At 46.5% G+C, this 9,009-nt stretch overlaps 1 protein-coding gene across 5 annotated transcripts in view; it reads left to right on the forward strand.

Annotated features, from left to right (window-relative positions):
• The window catches only part of GNAO1 (guanine nucleotide binding protein (G protein), alpha activating activity polypeptide O), a 204,732-nt gene that overhangs the window by 139,413 nt on the left and 56,310 nt on the right, over positions 1-9,009 (forward strand). The gene's annotated exons all lie outside the window — the stretch shown is intronic.

Raw genomic sequence — 9,009 nt, forward strand, 5'->3', positions numbered from 1 at the left:
GTAAAGATTTACACCCTCGGAAACCCTGTACAGGGTCGCTATGGGTCGGACCCGACTCAACGGCACTTAACAACAACAACAACATATATATATATAATGTGGCGGTGGTTCAAACTCACCAGCTGGTCCTCAGAAACCCTCTACAGGGTCCATATGAGTCAGAACAAATATATATAGTTGTTGTTGTTATATATATTTAAAAAACACCAACAAACATATACAAAGGTGAGTCGAAAATAAACTTTACTTTGGTTATATTAAAACGCCCATCCACATTCATGGCTGATGACAACATTAAATGTACACATGAAATGATTCTGTTGAATAGATGAGTGACAGTGAATTAATTATGTGACAAATCATTTGCAAATCAGCCATGGATCTGCCTATGAAATAATCCACGACAGACCTGGATTCTGAAACAACTCACACAAGAACATTAACACAAGCATCTGGCCATCTGTAAACAAAATCTGGACCAATACTTAAAGGAAAATAAAAGTTTCTTTAAGAAAAATAATTTCTAGTGATGAGACATGGATTTATCACTACAAGCCTGAAAGTAAACAGCAGAATATAGAATGGAAATCTCCTCAGTCGACAACCAAGAAAACTTCAAATGTCAACCTTCAGCTAGAAAATTGATTCTTACAGTTTTCTGGAACACTGTCAGGAAAAAAGCTTCAACAACCAACAGTGCTTGTTAGAGTGAGATGCTCACTGAAGCCTAAATTTTGGATGAAAAGCTCCAAGGGCATTGTAATCTTGCATGACAATACACATCCACACACCTCTGCCCACACTGTTGACAGTCTGCAGAAACTTTGTTTTGAGGTGTTAAAGCATCCTCCCTATTGTCCTGATCTTGCTCCATCGGACAAGTCACCTGTTTGGTCCTCTGAAAGCAGCCCTTTGAGGATGAAGACTCCCCTCTGATGAAGAAGTAAAGACAGTGGTGTATTCATAGATCCTAACTCAGCCTAAACATTTTTTAATAAGGGAATATGATAAAATAAGGGAATACGAAAGCTTGTTGACAGATGGACAAAGTGTATTGAAAAGCAAGGAGATTATGTTAAAAAAAAAAAAAAAGATCCATTTCTCTTTTCTAAAAAGTCGACTAAAATGAATTGTACAGCCAGAGTCCAGACACATTTTGACTCACCCTTGTGTATATGTTTGTTGATGTTAAGTACCATTGAGTTGGTTCTGAGTCACAGTGACCATGTATAGGGTTTCCAAGGAGTGGTTAGTGGGTTTGAACTGCCAACCTTGCAGTTAGCAGTCCAGTGCTTATCCTACACCAGGACTCTGTCTGTATGTACATGTTGTTGTTGTTGGTATGTGCCTTCGAGTCGGTTCCAACCCATAGCGACCCTGTACAGGGTTTCCGAGGCTGTAAATCTTTACGGGAGCAGAAAGCCTCATCTTTCTCCCGCAGAACGGCTGGTAGTTTCAAACTGCTGACCTTAAGGTTAGCAGCCCGATTCATAACCACTACGCTACCAGAGCACCTTTTTTGGTCATTAGATGCTTTAATAAAAAGCAGCTGGGCCAGCTTTCTCCTCCCTAACCTAGGGGGACCCTGTAGGAATAGAGAAGGTACTAGGGGTGTGTAGGACAGGCCCCATCCCCAGCTGCTCAGCCCAAGGAGACTGGCAAGGTACCCCCAGATAAGAATATAAGAATGTATCTCATGGAAATGAGGTCCACGGCTGTAGAAAATGTGGAAAGTTCCAAGTCTGTGGGTCAGATACCAGGCTGAAGGCTTCTCTTGACTCATGTAGCTGCAGGTCAGCAGGCTTCTGTCTACAGAGGCACATGGATCTATGACTGATACGTTAGAAGGCAGGCTGCGACTGATGAGGACAGCAAGCAGTACAGCAGGGCACTAGCTCAAGTCCAAGATCACTAAGGTCATTAAGGTCCATTCTAGTTTAAGGAGGCCACTCTTCTCTGGTCATACTGTGAGTGTCTTCCAATCAGAGATTGATCTTCCAGCACTGTAGCAGGTAATATTCCTCTACTCATAAGGTTTTCACTGGCTAGCTTTTTTTTAAGAGGAGTCCTGGTTTACTGCTATATAAGCACTAGACTGCTAACTGAATGGCTGGAAAGTCAAACCCACCAGCTACTCCTCTGAAACCTTATAGAGTCACTATGAGTCAAAACACACTTGACGACACTTAACAACAACAAATCAACAATAGTGTGTCACCAGCTGTCTTTATCTGGAAGTTCCACTGAAAGTTGTCCACCATGGGTGACTCTGCAGGTATTTGAGATACCCATGGCATAGCTTCCACCGTCACAGCCACATGTAAGCCACCACAGTACGACAAACCTACAGATGAGTGCAGGGGTCTACACATGAGCAAACTGAAGTGCAGAGGGAAGGGTCACACACTAGTGAGTGAGGGAGCCAGCTTACAGCCCAGGCAGTCTTGCTCCAGAGTGTGCACTGCCAGCCAGGCCCACAAGGACGCAGGCCCACACCAGGACAGCCACTGTGAGCCACAGTGCTGGGCAGGGCACCAAGCCTTCTAGTAGATAACTGGTAAGTGATAGCAAACCGGGAATGTGCTGGCCTCAGCCAGCCATCAGCACTGACGTCAGCTGTGTTACAGAGCCGGCCATGCCACAGTCACCCCCAGCCTGTAACAGATGAGGCTGAGGTGCCATCAGAGTGATGAAGGCCTTGTCTGCTCCAGTTGAGTCTGGTTCTTCTTCCTTCCTTGGCCTTGGAGCCTCACCAGCCATTAGGGGTGAGCATGCATAAAGACAGCTCCAAAAGTCATGGTTTGGAGAGTACCAGGAGAGCAGGCCCAGAGCACCTCCTTGGATTCCAAGTCCTAGAACTTTCCAAGCTGGGTGGAGAGAGGGGACTCAGCCCAGCCTCTGCATGGGGCTGCAGTTTCCTGCCTCGTCCTGGAGAGGTGAGAAGACACTGCTTCCCAGTCCTTCGGCTCAACTCTACCCTGCCCCATTGGTGAAAGGGGCCTGCGGGGAAATGGCTCTTTTCCAGCATCCAGAAGGGGAGGAACCTAGGCCACCTGGGGCCTCTAGGAACTCAGCAGGGTCCTGAGAGACCATCTTGAACCAGAGTCATGCTGGGCAATGGGGAGAACCTGGCCCTTCACAGAAAAGCCGGGCTGCAGGTATGCCCCAGCTCCCAACACTTGCTGTGTGATCTCAGGCAAGTCTCTTGCCCTGTAGGACCATATGGCCTCTAAGACCCTCTCCATTCAGTTCCATAAATTCTAAACGTTCTATCTATTTTCCTGGAAGAACTTCATTGCTGAGTTCAGGTGACTGCCAAGCACAAGGCTCTTCCTTTGTATCTGAAAGAGAAAGAAAGCCTAGAGCTTCAGAGACAGAACGTGTGTGTAGACTGAAGACTGAGTAGCTCTCAAGGAGGGAGTTGGTATTCCACAGCCCCCAGACTTAGCGGCAGAAGCAGCCCAGCAGGAGAGGGAGCCCATCACCTGGTTTCCACACCAGGGAAGGCCCTGCCCAGTGGGAGCTGTGGTGTGGATGGGCACATAGCCAGCTCAGAGCCCCCAGAATAAAGCCACTAAATCAGACAGAAAAGCACTGTCAAGTTCCTGCTGCTACGCCTGTGCCAAGGGTTATAGTGTCCTGGGGATGCAGGAGTTAATGAAGGGCTATGTGAATATGTCAGTATCAGTCTGATCCATCTGGAAGGCTCCCGGGCCTGGGACAGAGGTGGGGAGGGGGACCAGTGGGAGTCTCGGTGTGATTTGCCTGATGAAATTGCAGATCACAAGGAGCAGGCACGGGGCGAGGTGTGAAGGGAGTTGAGTGAGGACCCTGCACATAGATTTTGCAGGCATCCCATTGGTTGACCTGGGCCCCACCTCCAGAGCACATGGGCACAAGTGCACCATGTGGCACCTAGAACTCAGAACTGTGGGGAGGTGGCTCCTGGTTAGCCCTCAATCTACGTGGTGATCCCTGCCCTGGCCAAATAGAGATTCCCCCATCCCCACCCCAGCAGCCTGAATGCTCTTTGAAGAGCACCTACCTGATCTTCTTAAAAGACCTCATCCTTTGCCCTTATCTCCTTCAGCCCTGTCACAGGTGACATCCTCCACCACTCCTGTGGCTCCCCTTCCCCACTCCTCATGCTGATCCCCAGACGCCAGCTCCACTGTCACTTCTCTGGAAGCCCCTCCCTGATCCCCAAGCCAGACCCCTGGGAGCCTCCTGCAGGCCTCTGTCATGTTTGCATATATTTGTGTGTGTACATGCACGCCTCGTTGAACATACTCTGCCTTCCCTGTTAAACCAACAAGGACAGCACCTCTGGGACTCCCGTTGACATCAATCCCAGCACCTAGCACGGTGCTCAATCACTGTCTGCTGTGGAGGTCACCCAGACCCCAGGCCTGGCCTCTTTCTCTAAGCTGAGGGAGTCTCTTTAGTTCTACATACCTACAGTAGCACCCCAGTGGGTGACATCAGAGAACAGGAGTTTATTTCCTTACAGGCTAAAAGTCCAAATCAGGACTTCATCCACAGGCATAGAAGTTAGGATTCTAAAACAAATTTGGAGGATACAACTTAATCCATAATACTAAGAACGGGTTTTTTTTTTTGGTTTTTTTTTTTCATGGACTTCTCTTCCCTTCCCTTTCCCATTCCTTAAACTTCCCCATGACTCTGTCCTTCACCCACATTCTCGCCCAATGCTTCTAGCTGGAGGGCCTTGCTAGTGGTTCGGACCCCTGAGGCTATAGCTGGACTGTTTTTGTTATGACACCCAAACTCATTGCTGTTGAGTGAATTCCAATTCATAGCGACCATATGGGACAAAATAGAAGTGCCCCACAGGGTTTCCAAGGCTGTAAATGTGTAAGGATGAAGACTGCCCTGTCTTCCTCCTACAGAGTTCTGGAAGGTTTGAACCACCAACCTTTTGGTTGACAGCATTTTAACCATCACACCACCAGGGCTTCCTTTGGTTAGGATGTAGCTAACTTTTTAAAAAATAAACTTTATGAAAGTTTAATTCAGATACGTAAAATGTGTCCATTTTAAGTGTACATTCCAGTGAGTTTTAATCAATGTATAAACCACTGCCCTCAAGTTGATTCCACTCAAGGTGTTGTGAAGTGCTGTCGAGTTGATTCCAACTCATAGCAACCCTGCCTAGGGTTTCCAAGGAGTGGTTGGTGGGTTTGATCCACCAACCTTGGGGTTAGCAGCCCAGTGCTTATATACTATAGCATCTGTTATTGGGTTTTCAAGACTGTAAATCTTTATGGGCACACACAGCAGCAGCATCTTTGTCTCGCAGGGCAGCAGGTGGTTTTGAACTGCCAACCTTGTAGTTAACAGCCCAGTGTCTAACCACATCACCAAATTAAAATGTACACACCTGTGTAAACACCACCACAATCTTAATAGAGAATGTTTCCATCATTCCAAAGGACTCTTTGTGCTCTTTTTCAAGCAATCCCCAGTCCCAGGAAACGACTGATCTTTCTTTCTATCATTACAAGCTAGATTTGACTTTAGTTCTAGAATTTCATACAAATGATGGAATTCTACAGTATGTACTGTTTTGTGTCTGGCTTCTTCTAATCGGCATCCTGTTTTTGAGATTCATTTATTGCACATATCAGTTATTCCTTTTATTCTGAGTAGTATCCCATTGTATGTATTGTTGTTGTTAAGTGCCTTCGAGTGGACTCTGACTCATAGTGACTCTGTGTAGGGTTTCTGAGGAGTGGCTGGTCATTTTGAACCTCTGACCTTGCAGTCCAGTGCATTTTCCCACAGTGCCACAACAGGATTACCTATTGATGATGGATACTAGGTTGTTTCTATTTGGGGACAGTTAGGAGTCCTGGTGTGGCACTGTGAGTTAATGAGCTGGACTGCAAAGTCGGTTTGAACTGCAAGGTCGGAGGTTCAAGCTCACCAGCTGCTCCTCGGAAACCCTATACAGGGTCGGAATCAACTTGAGGGCACACAAAAACAACATGAGTAATGATGCTATGAATATTCATGTACAAGTCTTTGTGTAGACATGTCATTTCTTTAAGTAAATATATAGAAGTGAAATTGCTGGTCATATGGTAAAGGTATGTTACTGTTATAATATAATTTCCAAACTGCTTTCCAAAACACAGAAGCCCACCAGCAATGAATAAGAGTTCCTGTTGTTCCACACCCTCAGCTCTTAGAACCCTTAGTCTTCTCCATTCACCTCTATTCTAGTCAGTACATGGACTCCTGGTGTGGCACTGTGGATCAGCACTGGACTGTGAACCACAAGATTGGCAGTTGAAACCCACCAGCTGCTCCTCAGAAACCTATGCAGAGTCACTATGAGTCGGAACCAACAGCACTTAACAACAACAAGTGAGGATTCAATTTGCATTTCCCTGTTGAGTAATGATATTTGTTGTTGCTGTTCAGTGCTTTAGAGTTGGTTCCGACTCATAACAACCCTGTACAGGGTTTCCAAGGAGTGGCTGGTGGGTTTGAACCGTTGACCTTGCTGCAGTCCAATTCTTGTTCTACAGTGCCACACCAGAACTCCAAGACACAATTGTTATTGTTGAGTGCTGTCAAGTCAGTTCCTACTCACAGTGACCTGTATAGAGTTTCCGAGGAGCGGCTGTTGGGTTTGAACCACTGACCTTGCAGTTAGTAGTCCATTACTTATCCTACAGTGCCACATAATGATTTCTAGTACCTTTTAATGTGCTTTCTGGCCATTTGTATATCTTCTTTTGTGAAGTATCTTTTAAAATCTCATGTGTCCCTCTCCCCATCTTCTTAGTGAGTTGTGAAAGACTTTTTTTACAAAGTCTTTGTCGGATATATGTACTGTGAACATTTTCTCCCAGTCTGTGGCTTGCCTTTACAGTGAACATTTTTAAATGGATGAATTAATGAATGTTGATTTGCTATCTCTTGCCCACACCTCCCCTTTGAGTGTTAGAAACCCTTCTCTCATTATTCTTGGCTGGAAGTGAGATCTCTTTATCTTCAGGTCCAGACGCAGTCTGGCATTAGAGGCTGTGCTCCTGGACTCTGGAATCAGATAGTGTTGGGCCCAAGACCCAGTTCCATAGGTCCCTTCATCTCTCCTCTCTGAGCGTTGCTTTTGTGATGTATAGAATGGGAATAATAAAGCATCTACCTCCTCTGAAAGTGGTGGTTATGAAGCCTGACTTGCAGGGCACAAAGTTGCTAAGACTCATCAGCACTGGAGCCCCAGACCTTGCAGAACCAAGTATGTCTCTGCCCCACAAAGCACTACCCTCCTCATAGTTACTAAAGCCGAATACCTTGGATTCCTTCTCTCCTGTGTGCCGCTCCCTAGATCCATAATGAATCAGCCCCCTCCTGTTCCTGCCCAGGCCACACTGCTGCCGGCCTCCTTATTCCCCTTGGTGTCCTTGGACATCTCCTTCCCAACCTGGTCTCCCTGCCTTCCTCCCCCATCAGCCTCAATTCCCAAAGGCTTCTTTACTGAATCAGACATCAGGCTCCGTGGTGGGTGTATGGGGGGCCCACTATGTAAGGGCCAGGACTTGCTGTCACTAGCTTCCTCTCTGATGACAAATAATAGACTCTATTCTTAGTCAGCCAGCAGTTGATTCTCCTCCCCTACCTTCCAGACCTTTGCCTGTCCTTACTGGGGAGTGGCCATTCCTTGGCCGTTGGTAGGACCCATTCCTTTAATACGTGATCAGAAAATTCAATTATAAAGCCAATTACTGATTTCCTGAGCTTTGCAAGGAAGACATGAAAGTTTGATTAAGTTTGAATTCCTGTTTGGCTGATTGCCAACCAAGGCCTAATGTTCTGTGGGACATTTCTGTCATTGGTGTTTTGTTTTTTATTTTTTGGCAGTTCTCTTAGGGGAGGGGGGACATTTGTTTTGTGTTTTGGGGTTTTACCCTCTTACTTGCTGAATGGCTGTTCCCCTGTTGTGATGCATGAGATGTAAATTCCCCAAAGACCCGTTGCCTAGGCAATGGACTCTGGAATTGAGCTCAGCTAAACAAAGTCCTTCAGCTTTGAAGGGAGAAGCATTTGTTTCCCATGCGGAGTGGAGTTATAGGAGCCTTACAAGGCTGCATTCAAGGACATCATGAACAAGGAAACAGAAATGGTTCTCTGATCACTTGGGAGTATCTTTGACAATGTGGCTGAGCTCTGTGGGCTTTTAGCCCCAGTCAGTGGATCACACAGACACTGAGGCTGGCATGGAATGGTCCAAAACTGAAGGTTTTAAGGGTGCTTCTGTCCATGTGGTCACCTGGCCCCAGAACTTGTAGCACTGGCCTGCAGCCAAGAACAGCCTGCCCTACCCCCATCAGCCAGGACCCAGAGCAGGTGGGAATTGGAAGGCAATCTTTGTCTCCATGCTGAGCAGTGTGATTGCTCAGTGTTACAATGGGGCTCAGACTAGGGTTAGGGCTCTGACTAGGGTTAGGGTTAGGACTAAGGTTAAGACTAGGGTTAGGAATGCTGGGATTAAGTTTAGTACTAGGGTTAGGGTTAGAGCTTTGATTAGGGTTAGGATTGGGCCCTTTGACAAAGTCAGCCGTTCCCAGTTCTCTGGCTGTTGCAGCAATTACAGAACTTTACCTAAAGTTGCATATTATCTAAGGGTGGCGATGTGTCTCCCCTTTGCCTAAAACTCCACAATTAGAGATGATAGAGCCCTTTGATTTTAAAGGTTTTTGCTCTCTAAGAATCCCAGTTGAAGTACTGATTGATACCTGGGAAGGCAGGTGTCCATTTGCAGGGGTTAGACATCAGTTAACTGAGAAGGCCATCCTTTGGGAGTCAGATGTGAGATTCCCTGGGTCAGGGATGTCAAAAGAAGATACACTCCACCTGCCTTCTAACTTGGTCAAGGCCCTCACATGGGACACATCAGCATCTCCACACCTCAAGAGGCCTTACCATCTCATTCTCACAACAGCCTGTTGCAGGTAAGGGAGCTGTCCCAGCTCCACA

The sequence above is a fragment of the Chrysochloris asiatica genome, unplaced genomic scaffold (genome assembly GCF_000296735.1).
Source record: "Chrysochloris asiatica unplaced genomic scaffold, ChrAsi1.0 scaffold00055, whole genome shotgun sequence".
Taxonomy (NCBI): Eukaryota; Metazoa; Chordata; class Mammalia; order Afrosoricida; family Chrysochloridae; genus Chrysochloris; species Chrysochloris asiatica.